This window comes from Sarcophilus harrisii, chromosome 3 (genome assembly GCF_902635505.1).
Source record: "Sarcophilus harrisii chromosome 3, mSarHar1.11, whole genome shotgun sequence".
In the NCBI taxonomy this organism is placed as follows: Eukaryota; Metazoa; Chordata; class Mammalia; order Dasyuromorphia; family Dasyuridae; genus Sarcophilus; species Sarcophilus harrisii.
In genome coordinates this window covers 598,817,256-598,837,555 of record NC_045428.1, presented here as the reverse complement: position 1 = coordinate 598,837,555, position 20,300 = coordinate 598,817,256, and the positions used below count along the sequence as shown (strand labels likewise).

At 41.5% G+C, this 20,300-nt stretch overlaps 2 protein-coding genes across 10 annotated transcripts in view; one reads left to right on the top strand and one right to left on the bottom strand.

The window, feature by feature from the left end:
* The window catches only part of LOC100921344, an 81,058-nt gene extending 65,780 nt beyond the window's left edge, over positions 1-15,278 (bottom strand). For 6 of the 8 annotated variants that reach the window (XM_031963912.1, XM_031963915.1, XM_031963916.1 and 3 more), the window contains exons 1-3: positions 14,478-14,667; positions 13,925-14,002; positions 2,031-2,091 (exon numbers count right to left, since the gene is read on the bottom strand). The gene's annotated coding sequence lies outside the window, so the exon portion shown is untranslated. Of the gene's footprint in view, positions 1-2,030; positions 2,092-13,924; positions 14,003-14,477; positions 14,668-15,164 lie in introns of those variants that run through there. The other 2 variants (XM_031963913.1, XM_031963919.1) reach the window with 2 other exon arrangements.
* Positions 12,394-20,300, top strand: part of LOC100922633 (zinc finger protein OZF-like) — an 83,197-nt gene continuing 75,290 nt past the window's right edge. Inside the window, exons 1-2 of one of the 2 annotated variants that reach the window (XM_031963936.1) lie at positions 12,394-12,784; positions 18,548-18,636. The gene's annotated coding sequence lies outside the window, so the exon portion shown is untranslated. Of the gene's footprint in view, positions 12,785-17,796; positions 18,637-20,300 lie in introns of those variants that run through there. The other variant, XM_023500101.2, reaches the window with a different exon arrangement.

Genomic DNA, 20,300 nt, shown 5'->3' with positions numbered 1-20,300 from the left:
GTCTGTATCTGCATCTATGCGTCTGTGTGTCTTTCTGTATCTGCATCTATGTGTTTGTGTGTCTGTATCTGCATCTCTGTGTCTGTGTGTCTGTTTGTATCTGTATCTGTGTGTCTGCCTGTCTGTCTGTCTTTATCTATGTGTCTGTCTATCCGTCTGTATCTGTATCTGCACCGCTGTGGTTTCTGTCAAATGTCCCTCTGATCTCATCTCTCCCCTGACCACCTTTACCAAGATAAGGTCAAAATGCATTCATGATTTAGACATAACGAGTGATATTATAAGCAAATGAGAAGAACAAAATATAGTTTATCTCTCAAATCTGTGGATAAGAAAAGAATCTGTGGCCAAAGGAGAAGTGGACTACATTTTTGAATATAAAAGGTAATTTTGATTATATTAAGTTAAAAAAATTTGTACAAACAAAATCAATACAAGATTAGAAGGGAAGCAATAAACTTAGAATAATTTTCTACACCCAAATATTCTTACAAAGAGTTCTAATAAATATTTCTAAAATATATAATTGTATAAAATTTATAAGAATTCAAGCTATTCTCCAATTGATATGAAGGGTATGAATAGACAAATTTTCAGATAAAGTAATTGAAACCATTTCTAGTCATATAAAATGGTGCTCTATATCACTGTTCATCAGAGAAATGCAAATTAAGACAACTCTGAGGTACCACTACACATCTCTGAGATTGGATAAGATGACAGGAAAAGATAATGATGAATATTGGAGGAGATGTGGGAAAACTGGGACACTGATGCATTTTTGGTGGAGTTGTAAGCTGATTCAACCATTCTGGAGAGCAGTTTGGAGCTTTGGCCAACGAATAATCAAACTGTGCATACCCTTAGATTCAACAGTGTCACTAATGGGCTTATACCCCAAAGAGATCATAAAAAAGGGAAAAGCACCCACATGTGCCAAAATGTTTGTGGCAGTCCTTGTTGTAGTGGCCAGAAACTGGAAACTATGCATCACTTGGAGAATGGCTGAATAAATTATGGTATAAGAATATAATAGAATATTATTGTTCTATAAGAAACAACCAACAGGATATTTCGGAGAGACTGGAGAGACTTATATGAACTGATGCCAAGTGAAATGATCAGAGCCAGGAAATCATTGTGCACGGCAACAGCAAGATTATATGATGATTACTTCTAATGGACTTGGCTCTCTTCAATAACAAGGTGATTCAGGCCAGTTCCAGTGACCTTGTGATGAAGAGAGCCATGTACACCCCGAGAGACTGTGGGGAATGAGTGTGGATCACAACATAGCATTTTCATTCTTTTTGTTATTATTTACTTGTATTTTGTTTTCCTTCTCATTTTTTTCCTTTTTGATCTGATTTTTCTTGCACAGCATGATAATTATATAAATACATATACATATATTGGATTTAACATATATATTTTTAACAAGCTTAACATATATTGAATTACTTGTCATCTTGGGGAGGGTATGGGGGAAAGGAGAGGATGAAGAAAGGGAGGGGGAATTTGGAATGCAAGGTTTTGCAAGGATCAAATGGTATTATGGCATCCAAATTCTTAGAAAATTTAAGTGAGTTGTGAGGAGAAACAGACAGCCACACTATACTAGATGGGTATTTCAATCTCCATCTATCAGAACTAGAAAATCTAAACACACACACACACACACACACACACACACACACACAAAGGGGAGCTAAATAGAATTTTGAAAAGTTAGGTATGATAGATCTTTGGAAAATACTGAATGAGGTGGTACATAGCATTTACCCAAAAACTGACCATGTATTAGGGCATAAAAAGTTCAAAATCAAATACATAAAGACAGAAATATTAAATCCATTCATTTCAGATCATGATGCAATAAAAATTATATGCAATAAACAGCCATGGAAAACAGACCAAAAATTTGTTGGCAGCTAAATAATCTAATCCTAAGGAATTAGTGGATCAAACAGCACATCATAAAAATAACCAATAATTTTATCCGAGAGAATGACAATAATGAGACTACATACCAAAATGTATGTGATGCAGCCAAAGCAGTTCTTGGGAGAAATTTTATCACTCTAGATACTTCTGTGAATAAAAGAGAGAAAAAGGTGATCAACAAATTGAGCATGTAACTAAAAAGGCTAGAAAAAAAAATTTTAAACCCTCCATTAAATACCAAATTAGAAATTCTGAAAATCAAAGGAAAGATTAATAAATTTAAAAGAAAACTATTAAACTAATAAACAAAACAAAAAGTTGGTTTTATGAAAAAAAAACAGAAAAAGGAAAGAATAAAACCAAATTAATAGTATAAAAAATGAAAATGGTGAATTTATCACCAATGAAGAGGAAATTAAAACAAGAATTAGGAGCTATTTGGCTCAATTGTATGCCAATAAATATGATGATCTAAGTGAAATGGATAAATACTTTAAAAAAATATAGATTGTCCAGATTAGTGATGAGGAAATAAAATACTTAAATAACCCCATTAAAAAAAATTTGAACAAACCATAAATGAACTCCCTAAGAAAAAAATGTCCAAGGCCAGATGTATTTACAAGTGAATTCTACCAAACATTTAAAGAACAATCGATTCCAATACTACATGAACTATTTGAAAAACTAGGGGAGAAAGGAGTTCTGCCAAATTCCTTGTATGACATAGATATGAGGCTGATACTTAAACCAAGAAGGGCCAAAACAAAGGAAATGATAGACGTATTTCCCTAGTGAATGCAAAATTTTATATAAAATATTAGCAAAGATTACAGAAAATTATAATATACTATATGACCAAGTGGGATTTATATTAGGAATATAGAGTTCATTCAATAGCAAAAACACTATCAGCGTAATTGCCCATATTAATAACAAAATTAACAGAAATCATATGATTATCTCAATAGATGCAGAAAAACCACTTCTCAAATTACAACACCTATTCTTATTAACACTAGAGAGTACAAGAATAAATAGAGTTTACCACCCAGAGAGACAAAGCCAGGAACTATATGACCACAATTAAAAACCACTTTTCACACAAATAAAGTCAGATCTAAACAATTGGAAAAATATCAAGTGCTCATGAGTACTGAGCTAATATAATAAAAATGACAATTCTACTTAAATTAATCTACTTATTTGGGGCCATACCAATTAAACTGCCAAGAAATTACTTTATAGAACTAGAAAAAATAATAAAATTCATCTAGAAGAAAAGATCAAGAATTTCAAGGTAATTAATTTTTTTTAAAATGAAAAGAAAGGTGGCCTAGATGTTCCAGATCTAAAACTATATTATAAAGCAGTGGTCATCAAAACCATTTAGTACTGGGTAAGAAATATAGTGGTGGGTCAGTGAGATAGATTAGGTTAACAAAACACAATAGTCAAGGATTATAGTAATCTAGTGTTTGATAAAACTAAAAATTCCAGTTTCTGAGATAAGAATTCACTATCTGACAAAAACTGCTGGGAAAACTGAAAAATAATATGGTAGAAACTAGGCAGTGACCAACAACTAAATACCTATGCCAAGATAAGGTCAAAATGGGTTCATGATTTAGTTTAAAGATTGATATTATAAGCAAATAAGGAGAACAAAGAATAGTCTAACTCTCAGATCTGTGAAGGGAGGAAATTATGGCCAAAAAAAGAACTAGAGAACATTATAAAATGCAAAATGGATAATTTTGATTACATTAAATTAAAAAGGTTTTACACAAAACCAATTTGGCCAAAATTAGAAGGGAAACAGAAAAGTGTGTGTGTATATGTGTGTGTGTGTGGGGGGGGATTTACATCCAGTGTTTCTGATAAGAGCTTCATTTCTAAAATATATAGAGAATTAACTCAAATTTATGAGCACAAGCCATTCCCCAATTGATAAATAGCCAAAGAATAAGAACAGGCAATTTTCAGATGAAGAAATTAAAGCCATATCTAGTCATATGATAAAATGCTCTAAATCATTATTGATTTGAAAAATGAAAATTAAGACAACTCTGAGGTACCACCTTCCACCTTTCAGATTAGTTAAAATGACAGGAAAAAATAATCCTGAATGGTGGAGAGGATGTGGGAAAATTGGAACATTAATACATTGTTGGGGGAGTTGTAAGCTAATTCAACCATTCTGGAGAGCAATCTCATTTGGGGTTTGTTTGTTTTTTTACATTTATTTTATTTTATTTTTAAAATTTTAAAGGTTTTTATTTTCAAAATATATGCACAGATAATTTTTCAATATTGACCCTTGCATAGCCTTGTGTTTCAGATTTTCCCCTCCTTCCCCCTCCCCCTATGGCAAGCAATCCAATATATGTTAAACATGTTAAATCCAACATATATAAATATATTTATGCAATTTTCTTGCTGCCCAAGAAAAATCAAATCAAAAAGGAAAGAAAATGAGAAAGAAAATAAAATGCAAGAGAACAACAACAAAAAGAGTGAGAATGCTATGTTGTGATCCACCCTCAATCCCCACAGTCCTCTCTCTGGGTGTACATGGCTCTATCACAAGTCTATGAGAACTGGCCTCAATCATTTCATTGTTGAAAAGAGCCACGCCCTTCATAGTTGATCATCACATAATCTTGCCGTTGCTGTGTACCATGTTCTCTTGATTCTGCTCACTTCATTCAACATCAGTTCCTGTAATTCTCTCGAGGCCTCTCTGAAATCATCCTGCTGCTCATTTCTTACAGAACAATAATATTCCATAACATTCATATATCCTAACTTAGTCAGCCATTCTCCAATCGATGGGCATCCACTCAGTTTCTGGAGAGCAATTTGGAATTATGCTGAAAAAGCTATCAAACTATGCATCCCCTTTGCCCCAGCAGTGTTTCTCCTGGGCTTATATCCCAAAGAGATCTTAAAGAAGGGAAAGGGACCTGTATGTGCAAAAATGTTTGTGGCAGCCCTCTTTGTAATGGCAAAGAACTAGAAACTAGGGGCAGCCAGGTGGCACAGTGGATAGAGTCCCAGCCTTGAAGTCAGGAGGACCTGAGTTCAAATCTCTAGCTGTGTGACCCTGGCAAGTCAACTAGAACCTGGCAAGAAACTAGAAACTTAGTGGCTGCCCAGCAGCTGGGGAATGGCTGAGTAAGTTATAGTATATGAATATAATCGAATATTACTGTTCTGTTATAAATAACAAGCAGGCTGATTTCAGAGAGACCGGAGAGACTTACATGAATTGCTGCTGAGTGACATGAGCAGAACCAGGAGATCATTGTTCAGGCAACAGCAAGATTGTGTGATGATCACTGCAAAGGGCGTGGCCCTTTTCAACAATGAAGTGATTCAAGGCAATTCCGACAAATTTGTGATGGAAAATGCCATCCAGATCTAGAGAGAGAATTAGGGAGACTGAATGTGGATGAAAGCATAATATTTTTACTTTTAATTGTTTGCTTTTTTTCCTTTCTTGTGTTTTTCCCCTTATGGTCTGATTTTTCTTGCATAACATGACAATGTGCAGATGTTTTGAAGAACTGCACATGTTTAACTTATATGGGATTACTTGTTGTGTAGGGGAAGGGGGAGGGAGAAAAATTTGGAACACAACATTTTGCAAAGGTAAATGTTGAAAACTATCTTTGCACATATTTGGAAAAATAAAATACAATTTTAAAAAAGGAAAAGGTCCTCTTAAAGTTATTCTTTCTATTCTCATAGCAGTCAAACCAGAAGGGCAGTCCACTTAGACCCACTGTGCCAGAGTTAACAGTTTCCCCATTTTCTCAGAAATCAGGCAGCCATCTGCCTGGGGACCAGCATCTGGGGAGGATCTATGCTTTGCTCTGAAGAGGCATCATGATTACTGATGCCCCCAAGTCAAGAACTCTGCTTTTTGCCACCTCCCTCCTATCTGTCACCCTCATCTTTTCTTTTTGTGCATCCCTGGGACTGATGCAGGGGAAGGCCCTTTCTCAGTCACGAGCTGTCACCTGTGTAGGGCATGGCTTCTGTTCTGACCTGACTCTTCATCCTTTGTTTCTAGAGGCCAAGGAGACTTTACATATCAAGCTTGCCTCCTGTGGGCTCTGTAAGGACAGCTCCTCTTTCAGCCTACCAGTAGAGGGAGACATTTCCCTAATCTTCCCAGCTTTATGCAGTGAATGCAGAACCTCATGTTCTAAAGATCTTCAGGCCTTATGGACCCCCACTGGGCCTGGGGGACTTGGGGGTCGCCTTTCCAGGACTTCAGAGCCGCCCTGGTTGGGGTCCCCTGTATCCTGCCCCATCCTGGGATAGTCTCACTCATCCTGACTGCTGGCAAGTCCTGAAGGACTCCCATGGGCAATCTCTCTAAGAAGTCACGCTAACACCTGTTTTCCCTGCCACCCAAACCTTGCCCCCCTACTTCCTAAAGGAGCTCGGCAAGTACAGAGCTCCTGCTTGGCCCTCTCTGTCCCTGGCCAGCTCCAAGAAGCTGCAGATAACAGAGCCTACCTACCTCCTCACACCCAGGCTCCCCTTACCCTTCCCCAAACAAAAAGTGGGGAATTAAATGGGCCTCCCAAATGTTTGTAGTCCAGCACAGGGGAAGGAGAACAAGGCACTGTTCCCACTAGTGCAGGGCCTGGGCTGTGATAAAACAGGCCATGGCCAACCGCACCCCCAAGTATCAGGAGCTTGCGCCCTAGGAGACAGGATGCCAGGGAGCTTGGATCTTGCTCCATGCTTCTATTCCCCATTTTTCCTCAAAATGTAGCCAATGGTTCAGAAGTAACACATGGTTAAGAGCAATGGTTAAGAAGTTTAAGACCCTCTCTGAGAGGGTCTAACCAATGAGCAAAGAATAAACATCTTCCTCCCTACCCCTACCTTTCTGCAGAAAATACCCATCCTGTGGTGGCTTAGCAGTGCCAGACCTACCATTTATTTACCAAGCAGCAGTCATCAGAACCTTTTGGTCCTGGCTAAGAAATAGAATGGTGAATCAGTGGATACCCACAATACAATAATCAAGATCTATAACCATTTAGTATTTGATAAATCCCCAAACTCCAGCTTCACTCTCTATTTAACAAAAATTTCTGGGAAAACTGGAAAATATTATGTCAAAAAATTGGCATAGACCTACATCTCACACTCCATACCAAAATAAGGCCAAAATGGATACATGATTTGGTATAAAATATGATATCATATAAATCAGGAGAACAAGAGATAATTTACCTGTCAGATCTTTGGAGAAGGGAGGAATTTATGACCAAAGAGAAATTAGAAAATATTATGAAAGGCAAAATGGACAACTTTGATTACATTAAATTAAAAAGGTTTTGCACAAACAAAACCACCAAAAACAAGATTAAAAGGGAAGTACAAAGCTGGGGGAAAATCTTTACAGACTGTATTTCTGACAAAGGTCTTATTTCTAAAATATATAAAGAACCCGTGTCAAAATTTGTCATTCCCCAATTGATAAAAGGTCAAAGAATATGAATAGAAAATGTGAACAGGTGATAAAATCAAAGCCAATTAGAGTTATATGAAAAAATGTTCTAAATCACTATTAATTAGTGAAATGCAAATTAAAAGAATTCTGAGATACCATCTCCCAGCTCTCAGATTGGCTAAGATGACAGGAAAGGATAATGATAAATGCTGGGAGATGTGGGAAAACTGGGACACTAATATATTGTTGGTAGAGTTGTGAACTGTTCGGGAGAGCAATGTGGAACTATGTCCAAAGGGCTACAAAACTGTTCACACCCTTTGACCCAGCATTGTTTCTACAGGGTCTATAAGCTAGAGAGATCATAAATGAGGGAAAAGGACCCAAATGTGCAAAAATATTTATAGCAGCTCTTTTTGTTCTAACAAAGAATTGGAAAAGGAGTGCATACCTGTCAATCGCTACATACAGCACATGAAGGTAATGGAATATTATTGTTCTATTAAAAAATATAAACGAGCTTATTATAGAAAGGTCTGGAAAGATTTACATGAACATACTGAGCAAAACAAGCAGAATCAGGAATACATCATGCACAATAACGGCATGACTATGCAATGATCCACTATGAAATGCTTGATTCTTCTCAGTGGTTCAGTGATCCAAGGCAATCCCAATAGACTTTGGATAAAAAATCCAGAGAAAGATCTAAAGGGACTGAATGTAAATCAACACATACTATGTTCACTTCTTTTTTCTGTATTTTTAAAAAATCTTTCCCATGGGTTTTTCCCTTTTGCTCTGATTTTTCTCTCCCAACATGATTCATAAAAGCAATGTGTATGAAAAATAAACTTACCAAAATAAAATACCTACCCTGGAGTACTCCCTTAGACCATCTCGTCCCCTGCTTGGCTCCATCCTGCTTTATATAATAAAACCTTTGGTGTCCATGTAACTCTTACCTGTCAAACCTGCTCTTCCATTGCACTCAATGTTTTATGAAGTTTTACCCAAATTTTGAAATCTCTTCACCTTTAAATTGCCTCAGTTATATAAAGGGTCAGGAGCGAAAAACCAAACCCTCCTGAAAATTACAATATGACTATCATTTCTGAAAATTATTGATTAGGATTTTGGGGAGTTATATGAAATTGAGGACTGAAAACTGTATATTAGTAATTTGTATAATTTCATGGTTTAATTTTAAATCAATTTGCCTTGAAAAATGAGGGCATAATCCACCCTTCCCCTTTGATCCTTAGCCCCAGCCCTAGCTCTTCCCTGGTTCACTGATTGGGGGAGATGGGAAAAAAACCCAAATCCATTTACTCCCATTCAGTCCCTTTTTGAGACCCACAGCTATTTAAGTGAAATTTCTTTACTTTTAAATTGCTTCTATTGTTTAAAGAGATAGCCTATGTTTACACAGAGTTAACTGAATATTTGCTTATCAGTCCTGAAATAATTTAGGTTATGTATAATGATCTTTAAACCTTCTTTTTTTTTAGATCTGCAGCCTCTGATGTGAGATTTGGCTATTTGAGAGACAATTTCTTGGGACTACACCTACTGTTATTTCTTTTGAGTTTAAATAAAAGTGTGGATAATGGACCATTAAGTCAGAAAACCCACCATTCCAGAGAAATGCCACAGCTTCTCAGAAGGTACAGATGGAGGTTTGTTTGCATCTGGGAAAAATCTGGAAAGACAGCTTTTTGAGCTGTACGTGAGGTCAGAGTCTTTTAACATTTATTTCCTAATTGGGCTCCTCTGTAAAGAAATTCCCCATCCAATTATTCCTAAATCTGGCAAAAGATGGGACTGTTATGACATGCATGGTCATCATTTGTAATTCTTACCTGAAGTCAAAGATAAGGATGATGCTGTATCTGCTATAATCATGCCCCTGCTTTTTATCTCTTAGAACAAATTTCTATATTCAAAGCAAGTATGTAAGATCTTGCTTTTTTTTTTTCATCTGAAACATGTAAATCACAGAATTAACATGAATATTGGACTAGTGATCCACATGTAACTAGATGTAGAACACTGAGCTAGTGACACAATAGCCTATGAAAACCACCTGCTACTCCAATGCAGTGCAAGTTAAAGTAGAGAATTTTAGCCTAAACAGTCTTCTTAGAAGATTTAACTTCTGGGCTATCAAACTGTATACCCTTTGATCCAGCAGTGTTACTCCTGGGCTTATATCCCAAAGAGATCTTAAAGGCAGGAAAGGGACCCACATGGGCAAGAATGTTTGTGGCAGCCCTCTTTGTAGTGACAAAAAACAGGAAACTGAGTGGATGCCCATCAGTTGGGAAATGGCTGAATAAGTTGTGGTATATGAATGTTATAGAATATTATTGTTCTGTAAGAAATGACCAGCAGGATGATTGAGACTTACCTGAATTGAGGCTGAGTGAAGTGAATAGAACCAGAGAAGATTGTACACAGCAACAAGAACATTATGTGATAATCAACTATAATAGACATGGCTCTTTTTAACAATGAAGTGATTTATACCAATTCCAATACACTGGGGATGGAAAGTGCCATCCACATATAGACAGAGAGCTATGGTGACTGAATATGGATAAAAGCATAGTATTTTCATCTTTTTGTTGTTATTGTCTGTTTTTTTGTGGTTTTTTTCCCTTTTGATCTGTGCAGCAAGACAAAGGTGCAACTATGTTTAGAAGAACTGCATGTGTTTAATTTATATTAGCTTACTTGCTGTCTAGGAGTGAAATCTGAAACACAAGGTTTTGCAAAGGTGAATGTTGAAAACTATCTTTGCATGTATTTTAAAAATAAAAAGGTATTATAATTATTAAAATAAATAAATTATATTAAAATCATTTAAAAAAACTTAACTTAGGAAATATTTTGTGTTGTATTCATTAAAAAATCAATTTTATTTAAGCTACTGTGGAAATCTGCTTGTACTATGTCTTTATGCACAGACCAAGCTGATGCAGCCATGAAAAAGGCTACTAGCCATTCTATACATTGCATCATATGACACACCCTGCTAGAAAGAGGAACATAGTCTTTTCCCCATCTGGATGAATTTAACTATACCAATCTACTAATAGATTGTTTTTAGAGTTTTTTTTTGTTTTGTTTTATTTGTTTCTTGTTTTTTGTTTTTGTTTTTCTGAGGTAATTGAGGTTAAGTGACTTGCCCTGGTCATACAGTCAGGAAGTATTAAGTGTCTGAGACCAGATTTGACCTCAGGTCCTCCTGACTTCAGGGCTGGTGCTCAATCCTCTGCACCATATAACTGCCCCCTTAATAAGCTTTTGATTATACTTCTGCCCCCTGGAGGAGGTCTCAGCAAATGGAGATCTCAGAGATCTCATTTTTCCTGACACCTCCACCCCACCCCCTCTTCTTTTAATTTTAAAATTTAATTTAATTTTTAATTTTTTTTCTGGGTTTCTCTAAAGCTATAGTGCAAGCCTCTCCTTGCCCATGGTGTGGTCTCTACTAGGAGATGACGCCCAACCAGCTCTTCCCAGAAGTCTGCTGCACACCAGGGAAGGTCAAGAACCTGGATCCCACATCCTACTTTGATATATTATTTTTGCACCACAGACCCGACACTTTATAACAATACTCTTCCTAGCTTCGACTTGTTAGATTTGTTTTCTTCTAGCCTTTGGTTAATTCACCTTCAAATGATCAGCACCTATTGATCAGTTGTATTGACCAGCTTCAGGATCTGACTCAGACTTCGCCAGATGCTGCTTCGATCAGTCTCTTGAGCTCAGCAGCCTCCAAACTGGGACCCTGGAGGATGACTCAGCTCTCTATCCATGCTTAGCAGCCTTAGAAAACGAGACCGTTGCCCCACACCCCAAAGGGGCCCCATTTGTTTGAGGGGGGCTGACTGGTGAATGCACTCCAATAGAATTCTCTGAGGGGCTCCAATGTTAACCCCCGCCTTTGTGCCTTGGTGACCATCTTTGCACCCCAGTGGCGTTACTAAACTTTGGCCCCTGGAACACTTCTTCCTCTAGGTTCACTCCCAGCTTCTGGACATTTCTTAACGATTTAATTTAATTCATTTCTCTCTATTTGGTCTCTAAAATTTCAGTGGAAGTCTCCTAGATCCCTTCCGTTTAGGGACCCCCCCCCCACTTTTTGAAAGATTTTTTTAAATTAGGAAATTATGTTCCGAGTAATTAAGTGGGGCTGGCAGAGAAAACCCGAAGTACTAATGAGATTCTAATACTCGCCGAGGCAAGCAGGGAAGGGTCTGAGGGGACCTTCCTGTCCCCCTCCCATTGGAGGACTTGGCAAACCCCACCTCACTGGAGCCAACCAGTTAAGTTATGATGTCAAATCTCATCCCGGGTGAAACTTCCCCTATAAATCTGCCCCCTTCGCTCAAATCCCCTTTTATGGCGTCTTTCTCCTTCCCCGCCCCCAGGCCCCCTGTCTCTCTAACCCTTTTCGGGGCTAAATCCCTTGTAGGACGAGCCCACCGGCAGTGGCATAATCCCCTTGCTTTGTAGCCCCTTGGGGGGCCAGCGGGCTCCACGCCTCTGTGGATTTAGCCACAATGCGCATTACTTATGGTAATTGGCTTTTTTATGCATGACTTAATGCCATAATACTCCGCCCCCTTGTGGCGCATTGCCTTTCTCCTCTAAGTTGCGCAGAGGAACTTGTCGTTTCCATTGTTAAATGTTAAAATCCCTTTCCTTGCTGCGCTCCCGAATCTATCGGACCTTTACTGGCCCCAGGGGCTGTTTTCCCTCTTCCTTTTGTCTGTAGCCTCTCCCCACACGTAAAGGTGCTTTCTGGCAAGGAGGAAGCCTGGGGAACGCTTGCCGTGTGTCCCGTGGCTCCCATTTTGAATCAGGAATTGCTGCCCCATCTCACGCCCTCTGGTTTTCCACGCGAGGGGCTCCGGGCCAGGTTGTCCCAGGAAGGCCCACGAGGGACGTGGGTGCAATTGGGGGGTGGGAGGGAGGGGATGTAATGCAAGGAAGAGAACGCCCAGCCCGGGGAGGGCAGAGAGAGCAGCCAGGCCCAAGAGCCTGCGGGGCGGGGGCCAGCCCCGCACACCCCGTTTGTCCTTTGTTCTCACTGGGGGCCGGGCAGTCTGGGAGAGGAGGCCCGACGTGGGTGTGGGGGAGGGGGAGGCAGCCAGGCCGCTGACAGCCTCCTCCCCTCCCGACTGCCGCCCAGTGGTCAGAGCAGGACTTGCGCAGACGCAGCGGCAGAGCCGGCCTTGGCCGGGGCTCTCCGAGGCCCGTCCCGTGAGGAAGCCGGGACGCACGGAACGGTCCACAAAACCCCTGGCTCGGAAGGGAAGACCCTCGAGCGTGGAGCACTCGGCAGAGGTTCGCGTTCAGACCCCACCCCCCCGCCCGCTCCCCGGGTGGGCTTTTCCTCTCGGCTTCTCTCCCTTCACCTTCTAGACGCCAGGGGAGCCAGGGCCGGGGGCCGCTCAGCTCGCCCCCCCACGCCGCTCCGGCTTGCTACCCCAAGTGGCGGCGGCGGCGGATAGTGGCGGGTAGCGGCGGGCCAGACGGGGGCCGTGGTGGAACAGCTCCAGCGGCCTCAGCCCGGCTTGGAGGGGAGGAGCGATAGGCTGTGTCTGTGTGTGGGGGGGGCAGCCGAGCTAGGGGCGGGGGACAGGGAGCAGCCTGGGGGGGGGGGACAGCCGACGCTGCGGCGGTGGCGGCGGCGGCAGAACCACTGCGGAGGAGGCTGCACTGTGGCCACGGCGGAGGGGGGAGGGGTGGCCAGCTGAGGTAGCGGTAGGGACAGGAGCAGCCCGGAGGGAGGGGGGCAGCCCAAGGAGCGGGGAAGGCGGAGTGACAGCCTAGGCGACAGCCGCCAGTAGCGAAGCGGGGCGGGGCAGGAGTGGGCAGCAGCCGGAGAGGGGGGGCAGGCCGGGCAGCGGTGGCGCTGTGGGGGCGGGGCTGCCAGCCGCAAGAAGAGGGAGCGGGCGGGGGAGCAGCAGGAGCGGGTGAGGGCGGGGGAGCAGCAGGAGCGGGTGAGGGCGGGGGAGCGAGGAGCGGGTGAGGGCGGGGGAGCGAGGAGCGGGTGAGGGCGGGGGAGCGGGCAGCCAGAGCCTAGCAGCAGCACGAAGGGGGGGTGGGCGGCGGCTGGGCAGCTGCGGAGCCGCCGCCGCCGCCGCCGAAGCCGTGTTACCTCCCCGATTACAGGATGGGGGGGGCTCGGCAGGGACCCGAGTGTGGCCCCAAGGCGTGTTATCTCCCCACTTACGGAGGGGGCTCGGCGAGGGCAGGGACCCCCGTGTGGCTTTTTGGGGTGCCCGCTGAGCCAGTGCCCGGCCGTAGCAAGCACTAAATGACCGCTTAGTGACTTGACACCAGCAGTTCCCGGGAAGCCCCCCCGGGAGGGAAGCACCCATCACTAGGACCCCAATTTCCTAGGTTCTGGCATATAGACTAGCAGGGACTGCAAACTCTGGGGATCTGGGGATCCTTTGAGCAATAAGAAACCCCACTAACCTGGCTGATGGATTGACAGGAACCATTCTCCTCCGAATGCTTCTCTCTCAGGGAAGAGCAGAGTCCTCAAAGGCAGAGCTGGAAAGCAGAAAGCAAAGGTGAGGGGCTAGCATTTCCCGGGACCCGGGGAAACAAGCCCCCCACCCCCATCCGGAGCCCGAGGTCAGAAGAAAAGGCGGGCACGACTCTTGCCCCCCTGCCTCCAGAAGGGGAAAGGGCCATCTAGTGTCTATCGCCTTTAAGCGGTAAGCCGCACGGCCAAGAGTCAAAACTCGGCTCCTTAACCCGAGTTCTTACCAGGGAAGATCTTCTGCACCCCCTGGCGCCCACCCCGAGAGGAGGGGGCAGAGCTCTGCTCTCCAGGGAATCTGGAGGCACCACTCGAGAGCCTGAAGGGTGACCACAGAGCTGGGGAAACGCAGCAGGGTCCGAAGGGCGGTCCCCGGCAGCAGACCCTCCTCGTCCTCCCCCCGCCCCCCGAATTGAAATCCTGGGTTTAACCCAGGGTAATAGCGGGGATGGATCCTGAATCAATGAATGAGTGAATAAATACCATCGCATGCCCTTTCCCCCCGGGGCTCAGGCTCGGAGGCTGGGTTCATCTGAGGAGGGTCGGCTCCCGCGGGAATCCTCCCATCCTGAGAGCCCTAATTCTAGAATATGGATCCAAAGAGAAGTGGGGGACCTGAGCTGTCTGGAATGGGCAGGAAGAGAGGAAGGAGGAAAAGGAGCAGGGAGGGTGGGAGGGGGGAAAAAGGGAGGGGGAGGAGGAGAGGGAGAAGGAGAAGGGGAAAAGGAAGAAGGGAGGAGGGGAAGGGGGAGTGAAAGGGATGGAGAGGTAAGGGGATAAGAGGGAAAAGGGGATGAGGAAGAAAAGATGAAGGGAGGCAAGGGGAAAGGAAGATGAGAAAGGGAGAAGAGAATGGAAAGACGGAAAGGGAGGGGAGACGAAAGAAATAGGGGATGGGGATGAAAGGGGGAAAGGGATGAACGGGGGAAAGGGATGAGCGAGGAAAGAGATGATCGCAAAGGAATGATCGGCTAGGGATGAATTGGAAGCGGAGAAGAGGAAAGATGGGCAGAATGAGGGAGAAGAGAGGAAAAGGGAGGAAGGGAGGGAAAATAATGGGAAGAAGGGAAGGGAGGAGGATGAAGGAAGAGGGTGGGCGTCGCCACGACAGCGGCGGGAGCGAGTGAGGGGAGGTGGGGAGGGACAGGGGGTGGCGGGGGTCCCTCTCACCAAGCCAGGAAAAGAGGACAACAGGTATCCGAAGTCATCCTCAGGTGGTCCCGGTCCCATCTCCGACAATTTTGGCCCCTTCCCTCCTATTCCTCCTTGGCGACGGTTTCCATGGCAACTGACCAAGAGCAATCCAGGGTCTGGATAGGCGGCAGCAACGCGGGCAGTGACTTGTGGGAAAAGTAGTCCCGCGGATGGTAAATTCAATTACACCTGGATCTATTTTCCAAATGGTATTATATAGAACCTTACTTATAACTTCACTTATTTAATATATTTTATACAAGGGCTATTTATTGGAAGCACCTAATAGTGTGGGATTCATTATTTCCACCTAATCCATCCTGATTGGTGTCTTTAAAAAAAAAATGTTTTTATTTGAAATTTAAATGCAGAATAAGAAAAAAACAAAATAGAAAAAAAAAAGAAAAAAAACATTGTCACGTGCCCAGCAGAAAATCACGGGGGATTCAAAATATATAACAATAAATTTCTATTTCAAAAAAGCATATGTAATAATGGAATACATTGTATCATTATATTCATGACTGTCCATCTTTTTTTTTTTTTTTTTTTTTTTTTTTTTTTTTTTTTTTTTTTTTTTTTTTTTTTTTTTTTTTTTTGCTTCCTTGAAGGGTTTTGTTTTCTGCAGTGCACTTTTTTTTTCCTCCTTTCCTCCCCCTTCAGCACCAAGCAGGCTACAGTTTAGCACAGATATATTTATGATTGTATTTATGTATACACACACATATACACATATATATATACATACACAAATACACACACACACACATATATATATATACACACACACACACACAAATACCAATGCATATATCTAGAACACTATTAAATATGGCTGACATGTAATGCAGATTTTTTCTCTTGATTCTTTTTCAAGTTTGACTTAGAGAGCAATGATTTCTACCCCTACTTTTTTCCTGATAAATTTTATTTCTGATCATTGTTATGGTGCTTGTGTATTTCTTATTTTCTATCCCTGCTAATTCTTTACTTCCCTTCCTTAACTTGTTATTCCTCAACCTGCGATTCCCCTCGCCCCCACAATGGATCCCTTCCTTATCTTCTCCCCTCACCCTCTCCTTCATTCTTTACCTCATTCCCCAGGATCTACCCTGCTTATCCCACTTTTGACAATCTATAAATCCTTCTATTCCCACTTTATCCTATTCCCTTTTCTCTTATTTTTTTAATTGATTTTGGAGGGTGCTACACCCTTCTTGGCATATTATTATTATTATTCCCTTTTTTAACCCATTCCCCAGGTGAGATGGTTTTCAGAACTATCATCCTCCCCCCATCCAAATCCTCCGTGGGGATTGTTCTCACACCTCATTCATCTAGCACAATTACTATTTTTACCTTTTCCTAATCGTTTTGCTTTTTACTGTCACATCATACCGAGCTCTAGCCCATTCTTTCTTGTGGAATTTTTAATGTCAGTCTTAGACATATGGTTTACAATTCCACCTGTTAAACATAGATAGTTCATAGTTCATCCTTATTGAATCCCTTGAAATTAGTCTTTGATGCTGGCTTTTATATGTTAAATTTTCTATGGAGTTCAGCTTTGAGACAAAATCCTGAAAATCTGACAGTTCATTGAATCTCCATTTTTTTCCTTTCAATATTATACTTAATTTTGCTGGATATAATATTTTTGCTCACAACCCTAGATCTTTTGTTTGTTGATCCATAGTATTCCAGGACCTGTAAGGGTTTTTTTGTTTGTTTGTTTGTTTGTTTTTTTTGGGGGGGGGGGTTGACCTGTAGTTTTTTTTTTATTTTTTATTGTTGCCACTGATAAATCCTGTGCAGTTGTAATGGTAGCTCCAGCATATTTGAATTGTGTTTTTGTTGTTCTTGGAGCTTGTAAAATTTTCTCTGCTCTGGGGATTTTGAAATTTAGCAAAGATGTTTCTATATGTTTTCCTTGTGGAATCTCTTTGGGGTGATGATTAATGAATTTTTTTTTCCTACTTTCCCCTCTTAGTTCTCTCACTTCAGCACAATTTTCTTTAATAATTTCTTGGATTATTGCATTAAGGTGGGGCTTGTTTGTTTGTTTGTTTTGGTCTTAGCTTTCCAGGTAGTCTTTGTTTTATTATTTCTTGGTCTTTTATAAGGTCATTGGCTTCCCCCTGCCCAATTCTAATTTTCAAAGAGTTATTTTCTTTTTTAAGACTCTGGATCCTCTTTTCTAATTGGTTGTCTTTCTTTTCATAATCTTATTTGAAAAAAAATTTTTTTTAGTTTTTCCTCAATCTCTCTCATTTTATTTTTATTTTTTAAAAGTATTCTATAGAAAATTCTTTTTGGGGGGGAGGTAACCATTTAATATTAGTCTTTGGAATAGGAGAGACCTTTTTTTACTTCAATATCCTCCTCTGAAGATGAACCCTGGTCTGGCCTATTCCCATTGTAACTTTCTATGGTTAGCTTCTTTCTCCTTTGCCTGATCTTATGTAAAATTTATTATGATGTTGATTATTATTTTGGTGAGGCAATTGGGGTTAAGTGACTTGCCCAGGGCCAAACAGCTAGTATTAAGTGTCTGAGGCTGGTCTTTCTGACTCCAGGACCAGCGCTCTATTCCCTCACTGAGCCATCTAGCTCCTTCCTTCCCTCCCTTTCTTTTTATCAGTGGGGTTGGGGGATATGATGCCTCTAGCCTTAGGCTCTCCTTCAGCTCTCCCTTCTGACCTAAAACCCCAAACCCCAAACCTCCCCCTCCTGCAAATTCCCTTCCTCACTGCTTCTGCACTTACCCTTGCTGGCTCCTTCTAGTCCAGGGTCCCATCTCTGCAGCCCAGCTGCTGGGTCCTGAGCTTCTTGGACCCAGACCCTGACTTCCCTCCCAGTCCCAGAAGTGAAAGTCCCTGGAATTAGGCCTGAGGCCCCAGGCTCCCCACAGCTGCTCTCAGCAGCCCATTTCCCCCACCCCCACCCCAGGTTTCAGCCTCTCTGGTCCCCTACCCCCGGGGGTCTCTGAATTCTGCCCAGGGGCTTTTGCTTGGTCTGCAGAACTGGGGCCTTTAAGCATCTCAGTCTAGGGATCTTTCTTTCCCTAGAGGACCCCTGTCCTGCCCCCAGATTTGTTTTTCATGGGTCTACACTCTCCCTGGGGCACAATTTTGTCTGGTTTCTGTGGCCAGAATCTGGAGAGTTTAGGTTTTTCTGACCTACACTGCCATCTTCCCACAATCCTCTCCCACTACTACATATCTTTAAAAGGACACCACTCTACTTCAATTATCACACTTAAGAGCACTTTTATCAATTTTCTCCTACTCTTCAGTAATTGTCCTGGCTTTCAAATCAAGCAACACATTTTCATTCTCAGTCTTTCTCTACTTCAGCAGAAGTCAAACTTGCCCATCTGAAGCTGGCACGGGGGGCTCTGAGAACTAACTGCATCCGGACCTTGCAGCCTTGTAGGACACCTGCACAGGTAGGCCTCCCTTTCTACCTCAAAACGTCACATCTACCTCCCATATTTCTCCTCCAGCCTTCATTTCCCTTTCCAAATCTTTCAAATCCATTACATTTTAATCCTATCCCAAATTGAACATATTGCTTCAAACCTTCCCATGCTATGAATTAATTTCAACCTAAGTGCTTTTCTTCATTAATTTATCTACCACAATCAAAACCTGTTGCTTCATTAGATGCAGTTCAGATGTTATTTATTAAATCAAAGGGCTCCAAACCTCTCATTCTTCTAAAAGGAGAAACCTGCATTACCTATTCCCAGTTCTAGAAGGATTTTGTGGTAAAATCCAATTCTTTTTTTAAAATTTTATTTTAATTGGAACAAGAGGTTTGGCAATTGTCAATGCTGTGAAGTTACCCATACATATAACCTGTAAATAAAAGGCTAGTAAAATAAAAAAAAAAATTATTTTAATAGTACATTATTTTTCCAAATACATGGAAACATGCTTTTCAACATTCATTTTTGTAAAATTTTTAGTTCCATTGTATCCCAAAGAAATCATAAGAGAGGGAAAAGGACCCACATGTGCAAAAATGTTTGGAGCAGCTCTTTATGTGGTAGCAAAGAATTGGAAAATAAGTAGATGCCCATCTAGTTGGGGGCTGAACAAGTTGTAGTACATAAAGGTATTGGAATATTATTTTTCTATAAAAAACTGATTTTAGAGAGGCCTGGAAAGATTTACATGAGCTGATGCTGAGCGAAACAGCCAAACCAGGAAAACATTGTACACAGCCATTGCAAGTTTGGGAGATGATCAACTATGACAAAGTTGGTTCTTCTCAGCAGTTCACTGATCCAAGGTAATCCTAATAAACTTTGGGTGGAAAACACCTTCTGCATCCAGAGAGAGAACTATGGAGGCTGAATGTAAATTAAAACATGCTATATTTACTTTATTATTATTTTTCTTCTTTTCTTTCTCTTATGGTTTTCCCCCCTTTGTTCTGATTTTTTTCTCCCAACATGATTCATAAAGAAATATGTTTTTTTTAAAAAAAAGGATTTATATGTATAATCCCCAAAGAAAAATATGAAAAAAAATTGAATTCTAAAATTTTTTTCTCCCTCTCTTCTTTCCTCTCCCTTTCCAAGACAGCAAACAATCTGATATAGATCATACATACACATTCATTTTTATCACATTTCCATATGGATCATGCTAGAAAAGAAAAATCAAAAGAAAGGTGAAAATAGGATGCTTTGATTCACATTTAAGCTCCATAATTCTTTCTTATATGCAGGAGGAATTTTCCATTCACCGGTTATTGGAATTGCTTTGTATCATTGAATTGCTGAGAAGAGCTCTGTCATAATTGATCGTTACACAATGTTGCTGTTGCTGTGTATGTTTTCCTTATCCTTCTCACTTTACTCAGTATCAGTTCATGTAAGGCTTTTCAGGCTTTTTTGAAATCAGCTTGTCCATCATTTCTTATAAAACTATATTGTTCCATTACTTTCATATACTGCATATTACTCAGCCATTCCCCAATTAATGGGCATCCATTCATTTTCCAATTCTTTCCCATCACAAAAAAGCTGCTCTAAACATTTTTGCACATGTGGGTCCCTTTTCCTCTTTTATGATCTCTTTCAAAGGATCCACTTTGGGCATA